This window comes from Sinohyriopsis cumingii, chromosome 14 (genome assembly GCF_028554795.1).
Source record: "Sinohyriopsis cumingii isolate HCF-2022 chromosome 14, ASM2855479v2, whole genome shotgun sequence".
NCBI lineage: Eukaryota > Metazoa > Mollusca > Bivalvia > Unionida > Unionidae > Sinohyriopsis > Sinohyriopsis cumingii.
The window spans coordinates 107,420,122-107,428,222 of NC_142974.1; the positions used below are offsets into that span (position 1 = coordinate 107,420,122).

General features: G+C 33.3%; 1 protein-coding gene across 1 annotated transcript in view; it reads right to left on the bottom strand.

Moving 5' to 3' along the window:
- Positions 1-7,665, bottom strand: part of LOC149784576 (uncharacterized) — a 76,236-nt gene extending 68,571 nt beyond the window's left edge. Inside the window, exon 1 of the mRNA XM_089933290.1 lies at positions 7,633-7,665. The gene's annotated coding sequence lies outside the window, so the exon portion shown is untranslated. The remainder of the gene's footprint in view (positions 1-7,632) is intronic.
- Positions 7,666-8,101: the final 436 nt, after the last annotated feature.

Here is an 8,101-nt window from a genome sequence, read left to right on the forward strand (position 1 = left end):
TCACGACAGAACTTTGTCTTTATATTTTTCATAATAAAAGGAGTTTCTGCTTCATTTTCATTTTTCAAAGCTATAAAACTTTTATGTGACAGTGCGGTTAACACCATAGTTCTATACAAATTATTTCCGAAACTTTACAGTAATTTATGACAGTGACTTTAAAAAAATGTATCTCCTACGTACAATGCTTTAAATTGTGCCCGTGTGTCATTAGTAGCTGCTTTCATACGAAAATAGAAACGATATAATTTTGCATTAATACATGTTATGCTCGGATTAAGACAGTGGTCATGTTTGATATCCTTCAGAATGTAACAATTGTCATATCATAAAGATCGTGATCTTTACGATTAGCATATCGCTTTGTGATATTGTTTCTCTTTATTCAGACATAAAGTCTTTGGTCTTGGCGAGCTTCCGATCTAATTATGTAGCAGCCACTGCAGACGAATTGCAATATACACGCACACACACTCCATCCCGAATGTATCGATTGTCTCAAAATAATCCATTATTTAAAACCTATATGTTGTTTTGAGTTTGAAGTATGCACATTTCATAGCACCTTTTCATTCCTTACATAACACTCTTATCGCCACCGTGGCAATATCAACTTTTTCACTCATGCATTCAAGTATTCCATTTTGAAGTAAAGAATACAAATATTGTATCCATTGGAAAGTGTCGTATTCGTTTTTATTTTTTCGTCGTTTTATAATTTCCGTCCATTAAATGTGAATAGTGTCGCTTAGCGAGAACAACAATTTTGATGTATATGCAATGCATCATAAAGAATGATAATGTATGATGACTAATAATGCCAAATGCATATGGATGACAAGGAATCAATTTTATGCTATAGGTACACTTCTTTTCCAAGATACAGATAAAATTACAAGTTTTTAATAAGAAATGTTTGTTTTTCGTACAGTTCTGTATGCATGTAAATTAGCTTGACTTTAATAGTTAAGCAATTGGTCAATAACTAAAGCGCATTAAGCCTTACAAGAACACAGTCACGTCAAAATACTATTTTCTCATTATCTTGCCATATGAGTTGTGTGCGAACTCAAAGAATGTCCTTCAGCCATATAAAAAATCGTTAAAGTTCTCTAGTTATATAATGAAAAATTGGGTTTTAACGTTCTATAGTGCTGAAGCCTTACGCTTACAACCGTCACAAAGCACGCCCCTCGGACAGTTTAAACATTACAAAGAGAATGTGACAAAATGTAAAACACATCTTGCTATTGAGCACAATTCTACAGTCATGTGATGCTAAACCTTCAAAAGAAACACTTCCATATCAAAGGTAAATTGCCGAGGTACTCAAATTAGTTACTCAGTTAAAAGTTTGTATGCCTTTAACAAGCATGTTTGAAAATTATCATCAACATATACTCATCGTAGTCATTCACAGACATGACATTTTCTGATTAGCTCTATGATTAGTATGACTAGACATTAAATCAAAAGTGAAAAAGACTTAGTGCTCTTAAATATTCTACTTTAAGTTTGTTTATTTAACAAATAGTTTTTTACGCTTTCAATTATTTTCCTGTTGTTTTCTATCTTCTCAGTGTACATCACACTGAACAGTATCAACCAATCAGTACATGGGTTAAACCCTTTTTTTGCTAGAATTAGTGAATGTATTTTTAGAAGTATGTAGTGTTGTTTACATACTATGTTTTTTGTGTGTTAGGATAAGATGAATAGAACAAATTGCAAGCCATGAAAGTAACAAAACAGCGACAAACAAACAAGGATACAAACAAATCTTCGTATCCTTGTCCAAAGTTCTTGGAATATATACTGGGTGGAAAAAAACGGTGATGATAACAGATAGCATTTGTCGTTGCTGTTGTTGTTGTCATAGGATTTAACGCCTTTTTCGGCACAAGATAGACTATATATAGTGGCCAGTATAAATGGTGGAGGAAGAACCTCGAAACGTCCAGGAAAGAACCACCGACCCAAGAGAAGCTGGCAAGCTTTATCTCATACCCACATTGGCCGAACCCACGCAGACAGAGATGATATGGCAATGATCCATAACGGTGAGCCCTTTAGACCACTATGTCACTCGGTGCATTAGTTTACTGTGAATTTTGTAACAATATAAGAGTATAACGTTTATCTCAGGCGATGAATATGTCAGGGGTGTGTTTAAAAATATTGGTTCTAATTAACGTACATCTGTTTTCTATCATCGTTGTTTTAGCAGAAATAAGTGTCTCAAGAAGACTGTTCATTTCGTATTTTAGGGAAGTAAACAATGTTTTGAATTTTGTAAAACTTGTTTGTTTTCGCTCCTGTTCTGTTCTTAAGTTTAAGACCATACAGTTGTAACAGCAGCATAAGCGGTATTTTGGCTAGGAATAGTAAACCAGTGTCCCAAATATATATCCAATCACGAACCTCTGTAAATTCAATCGTATGTACCGATTCATTTACTAGACAGAAACTACATGCCAGTACACTTAACTCTTTGTACCCGTGAAGTCCAAGTTGGTGACGGAAAAGAGGTCAAGATGCCAAATGGTTCTTAATTTTGAGACAATCCTACATATGGGATTTCAAAACAATTTAGGTGTGGTAGGAGCGTTGGACGCGTGTTGACTTTTGAATGTGGCTTCGTAAATGCCAACTCTCTGATCTGTGTTGATTTCTTCACTGGTTTCCTGAGCAACTGCCTTAAATAATATGGCCTTATGCTGCTAATCGACGTACAGTAAAGTTAATTGTAAAATATTTGACGGAATAAACCAGGATACAACAAAGCTTTAGCTTCTAAATAGTAATCGGCGCTTGTGATATATCGATGAATTAGATTTTGATAAAGACCCGTATTAACGTTTCTCAAAGTTTCAGATCTACAGCATCACTTGCTGTATTCAATTGAAAAATTGGAACAACCATATGTTCAAAAATCTGGTGACGTCAAGTGTAAACATCTTAAGGTGCTACGAGATTGTTTAAATCATACATTTCATTTATCAGCTCAAGGATTGGGTGAATATGACTACGTCTAATGTACTACTAGTTACTGTCTAGTATACCCATGAAAAAAGTTGGTTACACCTATTTAAAAAGGTTTCCAGATACTGTGTCAAAGATTTTGAGCTATACACATGTTCTGTATCAGCATAATTGTTGTGGAGAGTTGTTACTATATCTCTAATGCTTGTACCATACTGTTAGTACTCTAAAATGAGTGCTGCTATAACCATAGATTTGTATGTTAAGATATTTGATAAAATAATGCTTCTTAGAGACAGAAACCGTTTGTATTCCTATTACAATACATTGACATCTAAAAAATTGAAATATAGTATTCAGTTTTGTTTAGCTTCACTAATTACAAAAAGGATAGTTACCTGAAGGTAATTTAAAATAATAAACTAGTTCAGATCTGTCTATGAAAGGTATAATGTGTGCAGCGTTAGCAACGATGACTATATTTGTATGCGTCTGGAACGTACCTGAATGTGAAACACGTACGTTGCTTTTTAACTTGCATGTCATTGTCTCCAATGATGCTAGCAGTATTGTTGCTACATTCAGTGTTACATATACACATCAACGTTCCTCCTTCCATTTAAAATTGAAGTAACGTCGTTTTACAATATATAGGTGTTCCATCTTTCCATTCAAAACACGTTACATTACTTAAATACAAGACAAAACTAACAAAGTTATATCGCCTCAAGCTGTGCAGATGATTACAATCTCTTCATTCAACACACTTTCCATTCAAAATGCGTACGATCAGTGATTTCCCATTCAAACATGTTTGATCATTCAAACACATGACAAGACTAATACAAGTCTATCATCTCATTCTCTATAGATGCGAACAATTTGTTCATTCAAAGTTATTAGTATTTGATGTCCCCAAACACGTATCATTCTATCGTAACATGCTGGAGTATTCAAACACAAGACAAGAGTAATACAGGCATGTCCTCTTATGCTATACAGATGATTACAATATCCCCATCCAAAAGATGTCAGATCATTCACTCCATATTCAAAATAAGTTACATTTGTCAAACACAAGACGATATGCACATGGTAATGGTATCATGCCAGGTGAATCAATAAAACATTTTAAGAAATATCTGACTTGTCCCCGTTTCTAGCCTGATTCCCCCCTAAAACAATGCAACATAATGCAAAATGACAAAAGTAAAAATGCCATATTCATCGGAAGAGACTTTCTACAGAAAATGTCAATCGAACAAAATTTACAGGATGTAGAGTTACTGGTCCTCTGAAAGGAAACATTTACATTCAACTGTTATGCACCAAAGTACATCATACTTTTTGCTCATTAAGACTCAGCCCGCCATCTTGCCTACAAAATGCATAATCAGTAGAGTCCAAGGGTTTAGCAGGGTTTATTTTAGAATATGCTTAATATACTTGGGACATCCATTCCGGTGTTTTAAATGATGAAATTTAATAAAGGACCTTGGACTGTTGCATTCATTTATGACTATACCACAGGAGGTATAAACTCAATATTGAATAAGCTGTCCTAAATTAATTAAATATATAGACTGGAAAATGAATTAATTTCTTTCTACAAAGCTATATCAAAGCAAATTACCTTGTCACAATTTAATAAAACCAATGAGAAAATTTAGCAATCAACAGGAAGAAACCTATCAATCATAATATAGTTACAACATCAGCCTGTTCCTCTGCCCATAAATAAAGCCTGGAATTTCTTGAAACAAATATGCTGAATTCGCATAAAACCCAATAGTAAACTTAAAAAAATTAGTAGCGTCAGAATGTTTTAAAAAACTAATTAAAAAATTAGTAGGTTCACATTTATTTGAAACGATCGCTCTGTTAAGATTGACACAGCGCGGCGCAATAATATAAGTAGGCTGTATTACCAATCAAAATTAATACCATAACATGAATTGTAAGCAGGTATTTCCTCAAGTAATGAATATCAAATAACTTGTCATGACGCATCATGCATACTCCAGACGTCCACTAAGTCGCCAAGCCTAACCGTTGAAAGAAATACTCAAGTTATAGTGACAAAATGAAACTTAGATTTCCATTTCAAAGACACAGCTAAGAAAGTTATCAAATCTCATTTATACCATATCCAGATCGAATCGCCTTTTTGTACTTTTCATTCAGTAGAAACAATGCATACATAAATGGTGATATGAATTAAGCTATTATAATGTTTGTTTGCTTTTATCTAACATGTGGGGTCCCACTAAGAGTGTATTGACACACTTGTCAGTTTTGTATCAGTTAGGTAATTAACTTAGAAGTATATATAAAATCAATGAAATTTGTCATCCCCTAAAATTCACAAACGGTGCTTTCTAGATATGGAGAAAACAAATAACGTGTACGGGGTTGGGGTTAACTGCTATGTGTTATGTAAATTTACTTAATACAATCACAACTTGTAATCATTTAATGGATTTACTTCAAATTAGGCATGGGGAGATCTCAATGAAATTATGAGACTAATGTTGAAAATTTCCGACAAATTTGTTCCCTTTTACACTTCCAGACCTTTTTAAGAAAATAAAGAATATCATACTTTTGATGTGCTCTATATTGCCACTTTAATATGACTTTCGTTTTATATTGTCTGCAGGCGGACATCACGAATACGTAGGAATACGTAGCAATTTGGTGAACTCGTTTAATAACTTATCATGACCAATATATCACATGTACAACTGATGTAGATGAATACAAATGGAAAAGTAAGTATATTGCACCTGTTGGGACTTTCTTATTAATCACGATATAATACAAATCATCATACATACGTTGTTATCGATTGAAATCTAATATATTATATATCGCTGGCATTTGAGGATATACTTCAAATAACTTTTTTCATTAACTTGTCTATCAGATTTAACCGAAATTTATTAATGTCTTGTTGGCTTAAATGTTTTAGCATAACCTAATCGTTATAAATGCAAACGAACTGAATCTAATTTGGCTTACAATTAGTTTATCTTATTGTTCGATATGAATTAGCTCCTTTCATGACTGACTTCTAAAGTTAGACGTTGTAGATGAGATGATGCGTGTAGCTTCAGTTTCAAATGAAATGTGAACTTAGTTTTCTTAGTTATGCCTGTTTCTTTTACAGACATGGCTCAAAATTTGTACGGTTGAGGGGTACTGAAAAGCTCTACAATATGTTTTAATGACAGCAAAAACTAGTCATGCTGAAGGCCTTTAAGATTTATTTGGGAATTGTCCTATAACAATGTTGAAAATAGCCACTGACTGTCTGACATAAATACAATACAAGAGCAGTATGGTTTAGTGTCATTTCAGCATTAAAGTTCTCTTTGTACAAGAAAGTATCCCGAATACATTAATAAAATGATACAAGTAAGCTCTCCATAAAACAAAAATCATTGCTTCGTTGTCATTTGTATATTTAAAGTATAAGTAATCCTATAGGTTTTCTGCAAGTTTCCATCATCCAGCAATATTTCAGGAAAATGTGCCCCTTGTCTTGAATCTGATAATGGTGTATTCTAAACACACACTTCATACAAAGTTTATACTAATAAATCATACCTGAAGAAGTGTGATGACTTTATACTATCCGAGTTAACTCGTGTCACATTCTGCTACTGAACTATGTAAATATGTCATTAATGTGTTTTAGCTGATTTAATTTACTTCGATATTCAATATTCACATTTATCTAAATAGAGTTCGTTATGTTTACATAAAGCTAGATTATCATATCTTAGATCTATACCACTAATAAAATTGTTAAAAAGCAACAAGTTCAAGCCATGTCAGTTACGAAAACAATCACAATGGGAATATGCTCAATTTGGTTCGGACCCAAGACTTCAGAAGATTAACGAATGATCCTCACACATTTTAAAGGTGAAACAAATACAACGTACTACGCACCATCCATTATCGTAATGGAATCATCTTTAAAATGCACATATTTTCCACCTGTGGCAGAATGAAATATGCACGGTCCCATTCATTTATGAATCAAATACAATGTTTTGAAACATAAGCATGCGGAGGTGAACATCACAGCCATGTACAAATATGATATTTGCTATTATTTTATATCATTGATACTAGCACTTTAGAGATTTGCATTTTCCGGCTACCTTTACTTGGGAAAGGGAAATAATTATAAGAATAAACCATTTCTGATTTTAAATTTAAATAGGATCGCATTTAATTCCGCACTGCCCATTTGTTTTAATCTGTGAGTTCTTTCTCTGTTCGTACATGCAAGTCTTTGTCTAAATTTGTAATTTCCTTTCCCCTTTATTTGTAAGGAGGATCGCATGAGACCAATACACATGATCTACGGATTCATATATTCTCACAGAAACTAAAGTTGTAATTTGGATTATAGCATTGAGATTGGCTTGAATACAGTTTGGTAACTGTATCAAAGTTAGACACAGTGAAGATCGGATACGTAGCATGGAATCAAATTTATTTCTTTAGTTATGTCTGCGACAAATGTAAATTACCCACAATGAAGACGGTTGAGGAGAAACAATAAACACATCAATTTGTTATAATACACGTTATACTTGAAATGAAAGCAATCTTAGAGGTAAAAATATTACATACCTTGGGTATATATTAGTTGTTAGCTTCTGTCAGATAAAATCACTTGCAAGCAATAACGTGAAATAAGAACGTGGGGCCTCTACCTTTTAATAACGCCTTTACTTACCGAAGCTACATACGGGTTACACCACGGGAGATCACTTCTATTGATTGCGATATTACATGGCCTGTTTATTTTGCTATTAAATTTCAAATAAATGTTTGGGTTGGGCAGGAAAAACGCTTACATAGTTTTGCTAATATAGGTCTGGTATGCATTTGCAAGCTTATCGCAAACTATATATACACCTTAGAATAAAACTCAGTACTACAGGTAGTACTTAAGCTTGTCGCCAGTGCTTTTCAAACTTTGACAGAAACAATTTTATGGCTTTTTTGTCTTTCTTTTAAAGATGTATTCTTAAGTTTTATATCTGCATGTTAATATGTTTGTCTTTCGTCAAACCTAATATGTATTTCTTTGCTCTAA